This window comes from Dreissena polymorpha, chromosome 7 (assembly GCF_020536995.1).
Source record: "Dreissena polymorpha isolate Duluth1 chromosome 7, UMN_Dpol_1.0, whole genome shotgun sequence".
In the NCBI taxonomy this organism is placed as follows: domain Eukaryota; kingdom Metazoa; phylum Mollusca; class Bivalvia; order Myida; family Dreissenidae; genus Dreissena; species Dreissena polymorpha.
Window position 1 is genome coordinate 91,221,468 of NC_068361.1, and position 19,727 is coordinate 91,241,194.

A 19,727-nucleotide genomic window follows, 5' to 3' on the forward strand; every position below is an offset into this window, starting at 1 on the left:
ATACATTTATCTAATAAATTTATTAAAGTAAGATAAAGAGGATATTTGATCATGTCAGTGTAAGATCATGTGTTATTTCACGATTGATCATTGAAATTATATATTCACGAGTGGCGCAGCCACGAGTGAACATATTATTTTTCTATGATCATGAGTTTGCAATGGAGTAGGTTGCATGGCGGTTTTGGTACAATTTATTGCACTTTCAAAGAGTACTATATCTTCTACAATAAAGTATTTGGGAAATGTGGACCGAAGCCTAATAAGAATAACTCACCGATTTGCTTCAATTTCTGAATTCATTCATGGCAGACGTGCTTTTGTTCTAGTCACTGAAGCTTTAACAGAAATATCTTTTTATAAGATGTTTCTCAAATTTACCTTCGCGGTTTTGATAACACGTATTTACTGTTCATGTTCGTTAGATTGCGAGTACTACACATATCCGACGTTTGATGCTTGGGGAAGCTGTAGTAGAAACTGCGGAGGCGATGAGCACTGTAGGACATGCTATTCGTGTGCCCTTAAGAAAGACTTTTGTGAAGGTTGCAATTACACTGCTCGCATGACCATAGCGATTCAGACGGGAGCTGTCGATGCCCAAGTTGGAGAACAGGAAGCTGTTGCGATTGTACGTAATGTCACTTGCTTTTTTCCAAACAATTGTTACAGATTCTTAAAATACTGTAAAAATTATGTTCGCAAATGGGTAAAGCCACTCCTCATTAGAAACAATATTCTGAATATAGGCTCGATTGTGGAAAGTATCAACAAAGATTGATAACAATATTATTAAGCCTTTGTTACCATTTTTATTGATAATTTGGAAAATTTGTGTATAACTAACACAGCTTCTAAACTTCGCTGTTGAGGGGCGCTGTGTTGGCGCGTTAAAACTTGCTTGTTTCGGTACAGTAAATGTTAATGATTTTTAAGCTTTTCAATTCTAGGGTTTTTCGAATTTCCGCATTTAATTGCTTAGAAAAGTAATGTGAACTTGTTAGGCAATATTGCTTTGGTTAACACATCAGTTAATACATGTTATTTCGAATTTGTAACCAAATTAATTAAGTTGTTTATGAAATCACATATGTTTCAAAAGGTTATGCGACATATACAATTCTCAACTGTAGAATGGGCTTTCGAATATTTTTTTGACAGCGTGGGTTCCCTCGGAAGTGGAGCTGGAGCATTTACTTGTTGCGGTGAAACTAAAATCGTTTTCGTTTTCCAGCATGTATACATCTTAAATGAATTCTTAGTTAAAAATTTGTATTATCTCTCTTCTTTTTTTTACTCGAATGAGCACGTCGTGCATATGGCGAGCTCTTGCTTTACCCTAATATACGTCGTTTGCCCGTTCTACAGTGCGTCCGTAAGTGCGCCCGTTAACTTTTCTTCAAACAACATCTCCTATTGAACAGCTGATTAGAAATTGGCGATTCCTCCCTTGGGTGGTCCTCTAGTATATTGTTAAATCGTAAACAGTCCTTTATTTAACAATTAATGCCCCGGCCCCGCGATCATCAGTTTTACTTTAACTTTAATATGGAAAATATATATTAAGAACTCTTCTTGTGAGGAACCGTGAAGGCCATCGCTTTTATATTTAGCATGTGGTATTTTGTAGAGGTCGTCGATAATTATATTTTTCACATTATGCCACTGCGGTAAAAAGTGGCCTCGCCAGAGAGAAACCAATCTAACATAAACGTATTAAGAGAAAAACTTAAACATTTGTTTTTAATTCAACGTCGATAGCATTCGTATCTGGTATAGTTTATCATGTAGAGTTCCTCTACAAAGTTTGTGTAAACTGAACACTGGGCTCAAAACTTGCCCCGCTCCGGAGATCACCAGATTGTAGTAGACTTGTATCGGAATATATTTTAAGACTTTCTTTTGTAGAATGCAAAGGTCACGGCTTTTTATTTAGCATGTGGTATTATCTTGAGATTATCTGCTATGTTTATTTGAACTATGTCACTAAGCAAACCTTTCTCTTACCGGAGATCACCAGCTTAACATAGACTTACAGAGGAACACCTTTACAAATATTTGTGTATGAAATCGCTCAGTTTTACATAGATGTATGAAAAGAACACCTTAACAATCATCTTGGAATATTTCTCAATGCCCGTTCTTTTCATAATTGGTATGTTGCCTCATTTAAAGACATCTACAAATTTTAACCCTTTTGTCACAATGTTCCACGGCCCCTGGGTCACTAATTTTAAAATCACCTACATGTTTATATGGAAAATCTTTAGAAAATCTTACAGTCTTAACGTCAATATCTTTTATATTCTATACGTAGCATAATCTAGAGAACTTCTGCAAATGTTCATTCAAATAATGCTCTGGGGTCAACAGTTGCCTCTCATGTGACACTCAGGTGTCACATTTATAATATGAGCATATTACGCAATAACATTAAAAATCCTTTACGAAACAATAAGGCCCTCAGCTTTGATATTGAGTATTTAATATCAGATTGTTGTCCCTTGCAAAGTTTGATATAGAGAATACTAGGTAAGCGTTGAATACAGAGAAGTTTATGTTGCGAGGCTTAGAACGCCGGAAGCGCGAGCCTTGGCGACTTTACTATAATTCATTTTATTTTCGAAAGAAAATGATCAAAATCCAATATGGCGGCGATTTCTCCTGACAAAATGATGTCGATGTCAAGTTGTCAACATACATGTACACCATCAACAAGTAAACAGACAATTGCAGCGACTGACACTTTATTTGACTTAATCTAATTAACCAACGCACCTACCTAATTCAGGGGAGATAAGTTTTTTGTATATTCACGAAAACCGACCCCACTGTAGGTTGCCGAAATACGCGTCAATTACTCGTTGAAAACGTATTTTTAACAAATAAAAAGTACATGGATTTAATAGAACGATGAACAAACTTGAAGAATTTGACCAACATATTTCGCGATCGCGTTGATTTCTTTGCCGATTTGTTATGGTAAGTTTTCATTTTAAATTATCTATTTGTTATATTACGAATTCTACGTATTTAATGGTTTTATTTAGAAGAAAAATGTATACTTTACATAATAAAAAATAAAAATCTGAAAAATGTTGCGCGCATATGTTATGTTTGTTATTTTATAATTACCTGGTAAAATACAACAAGGGAGGTAACTGTTACATTGTAAACAAGCAACAACAACAACTTGGCTGTAACACTTGAGAAGTTTAATAATTTAATTATAATACTTACACCTGTGTATGTTTTTTATTTGTTTGAACCCATTGAACTTGTTTTTGTGTAGAAATTAAGGATAACAATCGAATATAACTGTTTTATTTATGAAACAAAATTTTACGATTTGTACCAAACTTCATTCGTACCAAAGTTCATTTATTTTACATAATAATTGAAAATAACATTGATACAGATAGTCGTACCTATTGATTGAAATTTTGTATATTTTATTGATAACACAGTCACTAATGAACTATGAGTGAAGACCTGTATGAGTATGATTCTGAAGGAACTGATGGCAGTGATGCAGTTATAGAGGTACAGACACTCGCAAGCAAGGGGAAAGCAAGGATTATTTGAGAAAATCGTTTTATAAATAGTTTAACAATTTGTATAAGTGCTATGTTTTAAAGCAATACAATTTATGTAATATATATTTTTGGAAGGTATAATTATTTCATATTCTTTAAAAGATATAAGATTATTAATTTAATTAAATGAGCAAATAAGATATTGATTTGATCATAACATTAATACATAAATATGGCATATTTTAGATGAAAGGAAATTATTTAACGCATTGACTTGTTTGTGTTTGACATGAAACAATAACTTATTTGTATATTAAATAAAATATCATACACATTATCATACTGTTTAAAGTAATTATATACAACTAATAACTATAAATAAATACACGTGTTTTAATACATTTATTACAATGTTAAAATACTTTTTTTTCAATAAAGATTTCAGATTCGGACGAAACTTTGCCGCCATCTGACAAAGAAACACAGCCAACTCGGGAGGAATGTGGTCAGGAAGTTGAATGGTCCCAGTTACCATTAGGATATTTTGTTAGTCATGGTGAAGTTAAACATGTTAAAAAGTGTCAAGTGATTTTTAACAGGACTACATTTTTATGCCCCGAAGGTGGGCATCTAGTGATTGCATTTCCGTCTGTATTTCCTTCTGTCCGTCATACTTTTCCAAATGTCTGTGCTTTGAGGTTATATTTTACATAGAATGTCAATGGAAGGAGTAGCAGATTGCAGATTATAAGCCATCATCCAAGTTATAAGACTACATCAATGTTCACTTCATTTTCATCAACACACAGCAATAACATCAGTATTGTGGTCTCATTGGAGCAATTAAGCACTGAAATGGATAAACATTTTTCACATTCACATGATATTAATGCCTTTTTCATTCTTTCTTACTATCATCAACAAACGTTAAACTAACAGTTCAATTTGTTAACTAATGCAAAATAAGGTTATGGGTGTTTTTCAATGTCATTGTTTGCAAATACATGTATTTGGTAATCATATAGTATTGCTTATACATATTTCATCTCTATCATTGCATTTAAATTGTATTTAAATGAATTGAAACGCATGGAATGTTTATTTCATTTTCAATAATTGTCATCATAATTAATGCAGCAGTACTGTGGGATAAATGTAAAACCATGTATTATTTAATTTTTATCTCTATTTCATGATTATTATTTTTATATTCCGTACCTATGGTGATCGGAGACTAAGAAAACAGTGTAGACAAATGAGGTATTATTGATATAGTTAGTGTTTATTATTTACATTAGTATTTTCACAGTCCAAACTTTCGAATTAGGTACACAATGTTTTTTTTTATATGAGCCTCAATCTTGGAAAATGAGCTTTATGCATGTGCATAGTGTCCTCCCAGATTAGCCTGTGGAGTCCGCAAAGGCTCATCAGGCACGACAATTTCTACCAAAACTGGATTTTTGTTAAGGGGAGAGATCTTTACACTAAAAATACAATAAAAGCGGAAAGCGTTTCCCTGATTGGCATGTGCTATTTATTGTGCATATATAACCATTTGAAAAAATGGTTTGTCATAAAATGCCATATAAATGATCTTTCATGTCATGAAATTACATTGTGCAGGTATAATAAATTAAATACTCATAAGACAATTATGCACTTTAAATTGTTATATTATTACATTATATTTTCTTAATAAGGTATTTTTTTGCAGAAAAAGACAAAGTATTTTTCATTATTATCATTAAAAAAAAGTGCATTTCAATTCATTACAGCGTGCAATCCAGGAGGGGGAAGATCTAAATAACTCGTATACAGCACTGTTGCAGCCAACCGGGTTTCCTTCTCTGTGTGAAATGTTTAATATATGTAAAATATGTTAATGCAATCTTTCAATCTGTCATATAAGCAAATTTATAGTACTTTTTAATGTGGGGTTAGATTTTCTTTCAAAAATGTATATCCATTTATTACCTCGCCTGAATTTTGCTATTTTTTTATTCTATATTAAAACATTTTCTCTTTTACATATAGGGTACAAAGTGTATATTTTCTGATTAGTATTCACTAATTATTTAAGAAAATGTATAATTTTCCATTGATTATGGTAACATTTAAAATATGTGGTGGTTGCTAATTAAATTTATTATATCGTTCGAGATGAACACGTTTAGTATTTATTCCTTTATCGCTCATACGGTTATTACAATTATAGTTCCCCACATTCAATCTCTTAGTTTGTATTTGAGCCTGAACGTGTTTAGTTTTAATTGTAATTATGTGTGCATGACGCTTACAAGGCGTTGTGTAGAATTGTGTGTTAAAGCGATCTTTTCACGGTTTGGTAAATTGACAAAATTGAAAAAAAGTTGTTTCAGATTCGCAAATTTTCGTTTTAGTTATGATATTTGTGAGGTAACAGTATTACTGAACATTTACCATAGTCCAATATAGCCATTATATGTATCTTTTGACGAGTTAAAACCTAAAAATTATAAAGCGTTGCAACGCGAAACGATTGAATAATTTGGAGAGTTCTGTTGTTGTCGTTTAAATTTACGAAACTACGAAGATTACTTATATAAGGTATAAAATACTTAAACTGTGTATACCCGGCGGAATAGCCTAGAGGGCTAATGCGTTTTTACTTCAGACTAAATCCAGGATTCCGGGGATCACTGGTTCGAGCCCTGGTACCGGCTACCTTTTTTTTTTTAATTTTATTCTTGATTTTTGACTGGAGCTTTTGAGATCCAATGTTTACATTTATCAATATAAAGCATTTAATGACAAACTTCAAAATATGCCAAAATCTGCATTATCAAGAGGTAACTCATTACTCAATGTATTTTTCAAAAGTCAAAGTATTGAGTATAACACCAACACGAACATAAACACTTAAAAAGTACGATCCACAGTTTAGGTATTGCAAAAAATGTCTGGTTTTATAGTTTTTTAACTTGCAAAACAAAGTAAAAGGCATTTAAATTGGTTGAATGGGCGCGCAGCGCATTATCATTTGGTCTATAATAAGACACATTTACGTAGAAGCGGACGTGAAAAAAAAGAAAAATGCAGAATCAATCATCAACAATGAAAACCGGCTAATTAAAAAACAAGTTTAAACCGGTCTTCGTTTAGGGTCTTACCAGACTTGCGTATATGTCCAATTGTGTTGTTTTACTCACTATTCATGTAAACAGCTAACTAATTTGTAATTTAGGGTTACTAATTTTAATATTGAAGAACACGATATAAGTATTTCTCTATTTAAAGATAAACGACATAGAAAAATTCTTCAGTTAAACACTTTTAACATATACCAATATAATCAGTTGATATTTACTGTACTCGATGCAACCCGAGCTGCACACAACACTTGAACCAATTACAAACTTCGAATACAGAATCTCCGAGGGGCGCAATGACAGCTGTCAACTGAAAAAACTCGCATAAAACAAAACGTACGATTCTAAAATGCTGCAAAACTACTTCCTATCCTTCTCCTCCTGCGTGATTTGTTGGATAATTTTTCGAAATCAAAATAGAGATCAAAATCGACATAGCCGTCTACCAAAGTTTCTGTTTCGTCTCTGGTCCAATTTAAACTGCGCGACGCCATGTTGTTTATATTTCGTGCGACAATCGCGCGCGTAAATCACGTCACGATTTAAGAATAATTGGTGTTTAACATATTGAAAATTGCAACCGCATTGATGAAACGCATTAAGTAGAGAGCTGCAAATCGATGAGAAAAATTTGCAACTTGCAACTGCAACTGCAACTGCGCTGCAACCAAAAATGAAACGGCTCCCTGAACACGGCGTATTTTGTTTTGCTTTTCGATGTCAATACCAGATTTATCTCTTAAATGAAATATATAAATTGGATTAAATCGGTGCATTTGCTCATGTAACGAAGTATTGACGTACACAATACGCAAGCGCACTGCAAAGAGATGAGTTTAAAACAAATCATTGCGTCTGTTATCGCGATTTTGAAAAAAATGAAGGTCACTGTGATTATGCACTTGCGATATGTTCATTTTGCTGATACACAATGATTGACTGCAGTCGATATTTAAAAATGTGATGGAACGTTGTATCAAGGTACTGTCTTTATTTAGATGTGTTTAATTTGTAGTTAAAACATCCTTGCAGATAATTGTTAAATATACAATTAACCATTATAAACTTGTTTGGAAAATAAATTGTTTGATAAATATAAATATAGATTAATATATGTGAAAAGGCATATAATAAAAAGAAAATTTGTTGGATTCGGTGGAATGTCGATTTTAATTCACTCGTGATCATAGACAAAATATATAAAAGTATTTATGATAATCTAAAAATAGAAAAAGAAGTTTATTATTTCCACCGGTGAAAATAACAATTTGTTCATTTTTACTGCTGTAATTTCACTGCAGAAATGTCATATTTTATCATTAGGTATAAAAGAAACGTGAATTCTTTTTCGTCATTCTGAAGTGTACGTCATATTCACTCTCACAAGCAATAAAATAGCTGCCTAATGGTTATGATGTAAATGCGGTATATATACATGTGAAATCGTGTTATTGCGTACGAGTACAAATTATGCGAAATATATTTTTATGTAAGGGTCGCTTTTTCGGTATGGTTTTGTAAATAAAATACAATCATTATAATCTTAAACATGTTTGTTTTTTAAATGTTGGATCTGCCCAAGAGAAAACATGTCAATTCTTGATTTTATGAGTGTATAAACTCCCTTGTGTTATTAAGGAAGTTAACAACAACAAGTGTAATAAAGTACTAAGGCAAACAAGTCGTTTGTTTCCACTAAGATCGACAAACAAGTGGTCTAGGTAGGTCGAATGGACTGTCTTTGTCGTTAATCTTTTTAACGATATTTAATTACGAGCAAAAATCTTCGTAATGTCTTTTAACATTCTTTATGTTCTTCGATTAATTTCAAGTTAATTTTGCGAATATGATGCAACTTCGCAACAATGGTCTCAAACTAAGTAGTTATTTAGTGATTTTAGCAACTATGATCAGAGGGGGGGGGGGGCAAAGTCTTTCTTTAATGTTATAAGAACGTTTCTGTATAATTGGATAATTGTTATTGTAGACAATACCAATTCTGTTACCTATATGTATTTTACGCCTGCGTATAATAATTTTAATGAACTTATTAAGTTACGTTCATAGATATTATCTCAGGTACTTGAAATGTGTTGCAATATATATCGAAAAAAAAAACAACAACAAAGTTTAATATGAATTCAAAATTATGAGTACAAACGGGTTTGAACACGGTTCCTCTGCATAAAAGACAAATGCTAAAACGTGATCTTCCTCTTCTTCCTCTTCTTTTTTAAAAATTATTATTATTATTATTATTATTATTATTATTATTATTATTATTATTATTATTATTATTATTATTATTATGTTTATGTGTATGCTTATGTTTATTATGCCCTCCCCCCCCTTCGAAGAAGAGGGAGTATATTGTTTTGATGGATATCGGTATGTCTGTCTGTCGGTAGACCAGTTCGTTTCCGATCAATAACTCGTCAATGGATTGACCGATTGCATTGAATCTTCACATGTGCATTGGCCTTGGACAGTAGATGACCCCAATTGAAATTGGGGTCAATAGGTCAAAGGTCAAGGTTACTGTCACAATAAGTATGAAAATAATTTCCGATCAATAACTCGTCAACAAATTGACCGATTGGCTTGATATTTCACATGTGCATTTGCCTTGGAAAGTAGATGACCCCTATTGAAATTGGGGTCAGTAGGTCAAAGGTCAAGGTCACTTTCACAATAAGTGTGAAAATAGTTTCCGATCATTAACTCAACAACCAATTGACTGATTGGATTGGTACTTCACATGTGCATTGGCATTGGACAGTAGATAACCCCCATTGAAATTGGGTCACTAGGTCAAAGGTCAAGGTCACTGTCTCAATAAGCGTGAAAATCGTTTCTGACCAATAACTCGTCAACGTATTGACCGATTTGCTTGATACTTCGCATGTGCAATGGCCTTGGACAGTAGATGACCGCTATTGAAATTGGGGTCACTAACTCAAAGGTCAAGTTCACTGTCACAAAGTGTCTAATCGTTTCCGATCAATGACTCGTCAACGAATTGACAGATTGGCTTGATACTTCACATGTGCATTGGCCTTGGACAGTAGATGACGAATACAGAAATTCGGGTCACTAGGTCAAAGGTCAAGGTCACTGTCTTAATAAGTGTCAAAATCGTTTCTGATCAATAACTCCTCAACAAATTGACCAATTGGCTTGATTCTTCCCATGCCCATTGTCCTTGGAAAGTAGATGACCCCTTTAAAATTGGGGTCACTATGTCAAAGGTCAAGGTCACTGTAATAATAAGTCTGAAAATTGTTTCAAATCAATAACTCGTCAATAAATTGACTGATTCACATGTGCATTCGCCTTCGACAGTAGATGACCCCTATTGAAATTGGGGTAACTAGTTCAAAGCCCTGTTTGGGCGGGGAGGGGCATATGTCTCCGACCGCGGATCTCTTGTTAAATTTGTTAATGTTAATGTCAGCAAAATAAGGGGTAGTAGAAAAAGTACACAAGTATTTATCATACAAATTAAGTGTATCATTAGTTTTCACGGTGTTCTATTGTTTGACAATAGAAATGTCATTTATATCCACTATTAAATAAGCTTTATCACAATTATGCCCAAATCATGCAGAGCATATATCAGTCGGCTGAGAGAAATGATACAATATGTTATGGTGGGCTAATATTACGTATGTATCAATATGTCGACTAAAATACCAGATGTGATGAGGATTAACATTCCTTAAACTATACCTCTTAAAATAAAGGACGGCTTAAATGGACTTACTTTATAAAAACATGAGCGTTATGAAAATTGAACTTAGACGGACAGTATATAAATATTACATGGCTGACAGGGTGACAGTAAAATTGTCAACTTGAGGAAATACTGTCAACCGAGGCGAAGCCAAGGTTGACAGTATTTTTCCGAAAGTTGACAAATTTACTGTCACCCTGTCAGACATGTAATATTTATTTTATTATACCGAATAAACTATTCAAACATTAACAATTTATATGAACCATGAACAATTTTAATATTCAATAATTTAATTTAATTTCAGCAATAAACAACCATTAATATGTTGAGTGGTTCAGATTTACGGGCAGAGCAAAATGAACTGCGCTTTATTCGGCACCGACCTAGTTATCAATTTATCCCATCAATTTTTTTAGTCGTCAATTATTTCTTGAAAAATATATTACAGAACCAGCTTTCCGTATTTTATTTTCATCACTTGATTACGCAATTTATGACGTACTTGTGTGACGTCATTTCGGTGACGAAACATTTTGGGACAACGATATGGACGTGGTGGGTTTTTTAACAGTAAAATATTTGTTTAAAGCATCGAACGAATCCAAAACGTATTTCGGATTGTGTGTTTGTCATGCATAACACCTTAAGAACAGACACTGGAAGTGTATATCGCTGTAACTTTATTGTTTTTAGCATTGGATTAAAGTTGCCTTTGAGGTAAGCGTGTCGTTTATACTAAATTGACTTTCTTTTTGACTCCTGTCAAAGCTTAAATAATGGCATTAATCTATTCTACAGCACAGTTTCAGCTGCAATCGATATTTTAATTATCCAAATACAACGGACACGCAAAACTGCGTACTGCGCATGCGCGAATGGGACAGTATTATTTTCGAACATTCCGCACGTGATTGCTAAGGCAGCGGGATACAGTATTTTTTGTCAGTAAAATTTTTCCCGCTGGTGGCACGTGATTGCTATGGCAGCGGGATACAGTATATTTTGGACAGTAAATTTATTCCCGCTGGGTCTGACAGTATTTTTATGTCACGATGGCCTATAGGAGTTTAGCATTGTAAATAAAAGTGAGGTATAATAATCTAGACTGTTATCTATGATAAACGCATCTCCCGCAGGGCATAAATCGGACGGTTCAGTACTCAATTGATAAAGTTGTTCTCAAATACAGATAAAACATGCATTATTTCAATATCACGTGGCGACGACGCTCGTTATCAATTATTTGAGCCGTTTCACGATAAAGCGTTTATAAGGGACATCAATAACACCCTCTGTAAAATGCAACTTGAAAGTTATTGTGTTTCAAAGACTATGAATAGTATGATTCAAACCACGATGCAAATCAACGTAAGGTTCGGTATGATTGTTTATGACTGATCACTTATTATAAGTGAGCCAATGTTGGCGCACTTGGATGTAATATTTTGCCGTCAAAATGACATCGTGATGTTATATACTGGTTCTTGTCGTGATGCCATTTTGCTTGGATACAAGTAACACAAAGATGTAGTTTTTACGTGTTTATGCCTGTTATAAAGCATATATGGGCGAAATATTGAAAATATTTGTTTAATAACATCTTTTTTAATAGCAACATAAAGCATAGAAGTATTACGCTATTTTTTCGTTATTTGATTTTGAAAACAAAATGTTTATTTTTGATAATACTCATGACGGGTATTAATTTAAGATGGTGTATTAAAAATCCTAAGCAATCATTCCATCATCAATAAAGTAATTCTTAGCGTTTCCATTTATTTCAGTTGCCAACACAAATCAAAATGAAACTGCAATAGTAGGTGATATAATTTGATACACGGATTATTTGTTTAGCTCACATATACTCTGATATGTTGTAAATCGTTTTCGCCAATAAAATGAAATTGTTACTAATGAAAATTTGTATTTAAATCATAGCACGTGCCCCTTTAATAATGTATTCACGCACAATACATTGGTTCAACTGTACATGATGCGAATTCGCATTGCAATTAGCTGATGTTTCAAATATCATTGTCACAATTAAGTTTTCGAAAAATGAAGGTCACGCCTCACGGTGATCACACAAGAGCGATTTATTAATCCAGCTGAAATACTGTGTTTATGTTTTTGACGATGCTGCGAAGCAGCTCGTCTAAGTTATCATACCATGAAAAAATTCTTCACAATGGCGACCTATGTAAAAGACCGAGCCAGTCCGATTGAGATAGCTCGATTTTTCTAATCGGCATACCTCGCTGATTATCATTGATAAAGGTATAGGAAGCTCAGCTATAAATAGGACAGCATATCCTGGGAAAAAGATTTAATAATAGTTTGAAAACATTAATTTTAAATCAGTTATATTCAATCCATTATATGTTTATAGATTAATGAAACAACTATGCATTTTTTGTATTGTATTTGACATTTGTCGTGATTCAGTAAATAAATTGCGAATTAAAACGTGCATAATTAACTTTCAACGCGATCATAAGTGTAAAGAAAACGAACTATTTCGAACCTGCCATTTGTAACCGTTGTAGCGACTATGGTATATAGACAGCATAAAAGCCGTATGACATCTGTGAAACTTGCTCTTATGCGCGCTTTCTCATTTTGCATATTTAATAAACCTTTCAAACAGAAATTACAGAGCCACATCAGTGCACATACTATGTTTGATAATGCATTCGTTTGTTGGATACTGTTTGCTGTTTTAAACGCATATTAGGTCATTTCGCGGAGATTTAGTTAACCGTACCATTTGTTCATTGGCGAACTCACGTATTCAAGTGCTCTTACGACTATGTGCTCATACCTACTTTCGGGAATCATCATGAAATTATTGCCGGACTTAACAAACAAAAATGCCTAAGCTTATTGAATTAGAGAAAAAAAAGAGAACAAATATATGTTCATGCACATGGGCATGTGAAATCACGTCCGTACACATAACATCATTAACTTAGGAAAGGAAACAACGAAATATAAAGTTTGGTATGATATACATGTGTAATTAAAGAGCATGGGGTAATTAAAGAGCATGTCAAGTTTTGAATTTATATGCTGAAATGTAAAATTATAACCCACAAACGTTTTACTGTAACAGAACGTTTTTTTAAAGATAAGTGGTACAAAAAATACACATCGAATATCTTTTAAAAGATATTTGTTGTTATATTTGATCGAGAATGTAACCCGCCTCGGAGTTTTGCTGAATGGATCAAGTTCCCCACGGGTACTACTTACCCGTACCCCGAATTTTTTTTGTACCCTACATTGTTCGTACCCAATTTCTTTCGTACCCATTTTGTTTCGTACCCAAATGTTTGCTCGTACCCAATTTTTTTTTCGTACCCAATTGTTTTTTCCTACCAAATTTTTTTTTCGTAAACAAATCTTTTTTCGTACCAAATTTTTGGGGCATAATTTTTGTACCCACAATTTTCGTACCCATTTTTTTCCCTATCCAAAATGTTCGTACCCACATACACAATTGTGGTGATGTAGATAAACTTAAATATATGTTTTTATATCAATCCTCTTCAAAAGCATCGTCACACCAGTACTGTCAGTACTTTGATTTGAAGATGTAGCCCAGCTTCCATTAGACCCATCATCGTTAAGATTATTAAATGCACCGTATGCTCGAAATTTACCAGAAGTCACTGCACTTGAACTTGCCCAAAATCCTGTTCTACTAATATTCTCCTCCAAAATTGGAACATAACCTGAATAACTTTTCTTAGCTAAATTATCAGCATAATATTTAGTAACAGCATCTTGATTATCTATATACTGTTTATTAATAGTAGTTGCTTCATTCACTAAACTATTGACTTGAGACCAACTGGGTGCGTCATTTCCACTGTACAATGTAGGTTACTGAACAGGTAATTCTTTTACCAACCTACCACCCACGTTTAAATCACCAGTCATAGTATCTCCAGACGTTGCAACTGCTCGATTATCAACATAATTTTTTGTTGCAGCGTCTTGAGCATTCGCAGGATCCAATACATTGATTAGATTGTGAGAATCCATATTAATATTTTCATCTGCTGCATTTTTACCATCTCGTCTTAAGAACGTATTAATGGCTTGTGATAATGTAACACCTCCTGAAATCACTCTTTGCGATAATCCGACGTTTGTTTTACCAAATATGTTTACAGGAATTTTTATATACACAATTTTTTTAATATAATGAGTTTATTACATGTTGAAAGCTTACACTCTCACATTGTTTAAGAATGTAAAGACACAGGTGTACGCAAAACACCTCACCATCCGCCTGTACTCTTTCGCTATTATAATACACAGAATTATTTAAATAACTAACGAGTTCTTGTGGAGGTGCTAGTCCATAACTGTCGAAATAATGTTTTTCATTACCGTTTTTGATCCATGCAGTCCAGTGTGTGCCATTTCCTCGCGAGTCACACAAATTAAAAATTCCACATTCTGACTTTTTAGTTTTTTTTCGGAAGTTCATCGCGACACCCCTACAATTTTTAATCTTCAATTTCTTAGCAGCATCTATCAACTGAAAATTGGATAGAGGTTCGTTTGGTAATACAACTCCTTCAACATTAATATTCTTTTCAGTATTAAAACTCATTTTATATATGGCTATCAATGTTTTGTTTTGCTATAATTCATGTGATCGTTTAGATACGTCACACGTTCAAGTGGTGGCTCTAAACTAAAAGTGTCAAAGTGAATTTTTTCATGACCGTTTTTGATCCACGCAGTCCAATGTGTACCCGGCATATGTGGATGACGTGGATAATTGTCACGTACATACCTTACTCTAACGTTTGAGCTTTTTAGTTGCTTTGCGACGTCAATAAGTTGCGAGGTGCTTGAGGACGTGCTGTATATGGGGATGTTGGGTACGACACGCCCACCCACGCTCTTAAACTTCTTTATCATTTTCTGATCGTCTGTGAAATTATTGCTCATCTTGGTTTTTTCTTAGGAGTTCCATAAGCCAGTGTGTGTATGCCGTCTTCTTGTATAACACGCTTATCATCGTTAGCACTTAATGCTTTCTTGTTTACCTTAACAGTATACAATTCATGACCATATGATCTGAAAACAGTCTGCGTCCTAAGTAATTCTTGACCTGTAATTAGTGTATTTTTATAGTCTTCATGAGTAATGGTATTTTCCACAACGCTCTTTTTTACACCTTTACACCTTTTGTTTTCCTTCCCTTCATACATTTTATACGAAAACAGTTTAGCTCGGAGTCCTACAAATTCCTTTATTTGTTTTCCAGCGGCTTCATCCTTGAACATGCCTGGTACCTTCTTGTTAACACCAGTTTTAATTCCTGAGGGGTGATCTTTTGGATATTCGCTAGTATCAAACAACCTCTCATCATCGTTTGAAATGTCAGCATAAAAATCATCATATTTAGCTTTGATGTAGTTGTAGTGGAAGTCATACATTATGGTCCTGCTGATATCTAGTATAGTCATTCCAAGATAAACAGGTTTGTTGTAGCGTACCTTAGTCTTCCTCATATGCACTAGTATCGAGTTTTCATCTATTATAACACATTTATCATAGTTAACCTTTGAAGCTAGCTTTTCTGCTTCTTCTTTATTATTAACCAAGCGGATATCAACACGCTTTTCAATGTTCTCCATTTTTTTACCAAACACGCTGTTATTCATCAACTTGAAAAAGTCTTTTTCGAACTCATTAGCAGCCTCAGTTCGCAGTTTAGTATTCAAATCGATGTATGCTTTTAACCAAGATTCTTCAACAAACACAATTCCTCTATGAATTTTGGTTGCTATGAGACCCATTCGCTCATATTGCTTCAAGTTTTCATAATGAAGCACGTACTTAGTTTTGTTGTTCAAGTTAGGTTTAAGCTTTTTAACTTTCGAGCCAGCAGGTATGATATTTTCAGGAGCTAGTGGGTAATCCCTGTGATGGTCGTGTAGTCCATCAGGATATTCCAAATCAACTTCTAAAATGCATCCCGTCCCGTCTTTAGCCGAAATGTTTTTTCCAATGAGCAAGTTCATCTTCACTCATCCAATTGAAATTTCCGGTTGGAAGTGCTCTACTCATAGCACATCCATACATATTGTTTGCATTTAAATAAATTATACTTGTTGCTTCTTTACTTTTATCAAAATCATTCCCCATATACTTATTGTTAGCACAGCCGTAACGATTAGAAATTGTACTAACTCCACCTCTTATACCTTGTTGTATCATTAGCAGCATGTCATAATCGATTATAAGTCCAAGCACAACCTTTGTCAACTTATAGCACGCGTCCAGAAATAGACCAGGAGCTGTAAAATACCACAAGGGATCTAGTTTATAGTATTTCACACTAGCATCTCTAAAGTTTTCAAAAACGTCTGCCAGTATCAAAACATCACTTTTGAAGTAGACCTCGAGATAATCACGGATGGTTTTACACTTGAAAACTCTCCATGCTTTATTCGCGAATTCATATTCTTCATCGCTTATACCCTTACCAGTCAGACTGTAATAGAAGGCATCCCTTGGTGGTAGTGGCGTTTCAGAGAGTTTTTCATCACCACTCACATACTCGTACGGAAAGATTCCCTTTTGTTTCAAAAGCTCAAACTCTCGTCCACTGTGATACTTTGACAATTTGTTGAAGTTTTCAAATTTAAGAATTTTCGATAAGTAATCTAAGCTATAATTCATGAACCTATAGCTATCAATAAACCTTATTTCACGTTTTAAATCAGTTTCCTTTTCTTTTTTGTAAATAAAGTTATCAACTACGATTTTATTACTGAAAGAAATGAACTTTTCCTCATTATTGGGAATGCATGAGATTTGTCCACCACCGCTGCTTAACTTTTTAATAAATAGATGACAGTCATAACTTGAAAGATTATGAAATATCACTGGTAACAATTTAGGAATTCGATACTCTAAATTACACTTTTTATGTGCGGCACCTCTATACTTCCCAGTCAAGTGGCAATGATCTCGAACCTTTATGTAGTTTTCGTTAACATTATTGCTCCTAAACTCTCCTTCACATATATGAAAAATGGCTACAGCGTTGTGTTGAGCTGCATCATTTTCAGTGTAAATCATATTCTTAGAAATGTTTAATTTGTTATAAATATCCCTAACAGTCTTATTGATTGATTCAACGAATTTAAGACCTACATCATCAGTGTCACTCGTAGCAGAATACACTGTAGGTTCGCGGCTATACTCAACCCCCTCATCACATACAACGTGATAACAAAACCTGCTTCTGGAGCTTATTGGTAAACGACTCTGTTGCCTTTGGCTCGCAAGTACTAATAGGAACAATAAATGATTCAAAATCGGCATATATCGCAAACGGAACCCTCATTGACTTGATGTAGTGTTTAAAATATGAAAACGACCGCCCATCTTCAGGCATTTCTACTTTCAAGGCTCCATGTAAAGAACAATACTCCTCGTGTTTTATTAAGCTTTTTACCTCTCTTTACCCGGTTAGGCATCTTTTGCAATAATGCATTGAATGATGTCCGGTTTCAGTTCGTTTTGCTAACAGTTTATTAAACTTTTTAATGTAACAATAATGCTTCGTTTCATCATTAGAAATCAACAATAAGTCAATTACCGTTTTGAAGTCACCGTTTCTTATAAGTAGTGGATACACACTATTATCATCGGATATCATAAACTTGCCAGAGGCCTTAGCGCAAGCGTCACCGAAGATGTTAATGCCTATTTTGTTGTTTCTTTCAAATTTTCGTATGACGTTTTCGTTAACTGCAACAGGGAATTCAATACCATCCAAATTAAGCTTCTTTGATTGCTCTATAAATTCAGCCGTTATTCGTTCTGGATTTTTTGGAACTGGATGTATAGCTCTTGTTACACACCATTTGAAACATTCAGCATCATCATTCTTCATGTTAATGATTGCCTTTTTAGCAGCCAACTTCTTAGATAATGGACTGTATGAACTACCCCTTAATGGTATATAAGTAACGGTGTTAATTTCTAGTCTAATTACTGACCTAAATCTCCAATTTCTCCCCATCATTTGAAAATTTGCAAACGCTTCCAAAATCCTATTTGCCATTTGGGTAAATAATTCATTAACATCAGTTCCCTTCAATACTATTTCAGTTCTTGAAAGAAACGGTATTTCTTCTTCAGTCACAACATTCTCAAGTAATATGGAATGTTTTTTAATTTTACACACGAGCACTATATTCATTTTTATTTCACGATGTTTGCTCATGAACTTTACAACCTCAGCCCTAACATGATTTAAAAATGATGGAGCATCAGTTCCTTCAACTCCATCAATAACGTATTTCCTAGCAAAACGTTTAACTGCTGTTTTTGTTTCTCTAATTACTATAGCACTTTCACTAATTTCAGTATTACTTTCACTACTTTGCGGCTTCTTATAGTAATATTTATTATAAATAGATGTGATTTCCGATTTTAACGCGTCAGCCTTTTTGTTTAGAGCGTTAACCTTTTCGCTTATCGCTTTCTTTACAGGCTCTGGTGTATGCTTAATAATCCAATCATAACTATTCTTTACAGCTGTCTTTACAGGTCCAATAGTCCAATTAAATAACCTATTTATCATAGTAGGTTTTTTAGCTGGTTCAGCCTTTGCATCTTCCCATATATCATTATCCCTTGCACCATCCCTCGCATCATTCCATACATCATTATCCTCATCGTTACTTGCGCTCAGCTTCGCTATCAGCTCAGCTTTTGTGAGCTTCGAATATCCGCGCAGACCTTGATCTTTTGCGGATTTTTTAAAAACTGTTTCACAGTTTTGGTATTCATTTTATATATATATATATAAAACTTAAGTCAATTCATTTTTTTAATAAGCATATGTTTTTGCTTATAAAAACGTACCTCATACCTCATTCCATTTACCACTTGTCCGTTGTTTTTCTTTTTTATATTACAACCAAGCGCTTTTATTGCTTGGTATTTTGAATTATAGGTTGTCTCCTCTCCAGTTTCAACATTCGTTTATTTAACAATTACTTTTGGCGAAAACTGTCTAGGTCTACCTCGCGGTCTTTTTTCATCAGGTCCTGAAACAACAATATCATTTCGATTCCAATCTAATCCGTTCTCCTTTGCAATCAACATTAACTCCATTATACTTTGCTTTGTTGTAGTAGTAATGCTGATATCTTTTAACATGCTATTTAACACTTTCTTCGTGTATCTCATTTTTATACTAAAAATAAAATACTTTAGTCAATTCATTTTTTTCCCTAATACACTACAGTCATTTTAGTTCCGTTAACATTTTATCTGAAA

At 33.8% G+C, this 19,727-nt stretch overlaps 2 protein-coding genes across 3 annotated transcripts in view; both read left to right on the forward strand.

The window, feature by feature from the left end:
- LOC127838612 (sacsin-like) overlaps positions 1–19,727 on the forward strand; it is a 162,591-nt gene that overhangs the window by 28,523 nt on the left and 114,341 nt on the right. The gene's annotated exons all lie outside the window — the stretch shown is intronic.
- LOC127838615 (sacsin-like) overlaps positions 7,598–19,727 on the forward strand; it is a 52,114-nt gene continuing 39,984 nt past the window's right edge. For both annotated transcript variants that reach the window (XM_052366466.1, XM_052366470.1), the window contains exon 1: positions 7,598–7,648. The gene's annotated coding sequence lies outside the window, so the exon portion shown is untranslated. The remainder of the gene's footprint in view (positions 7,649–19,727) is intronic.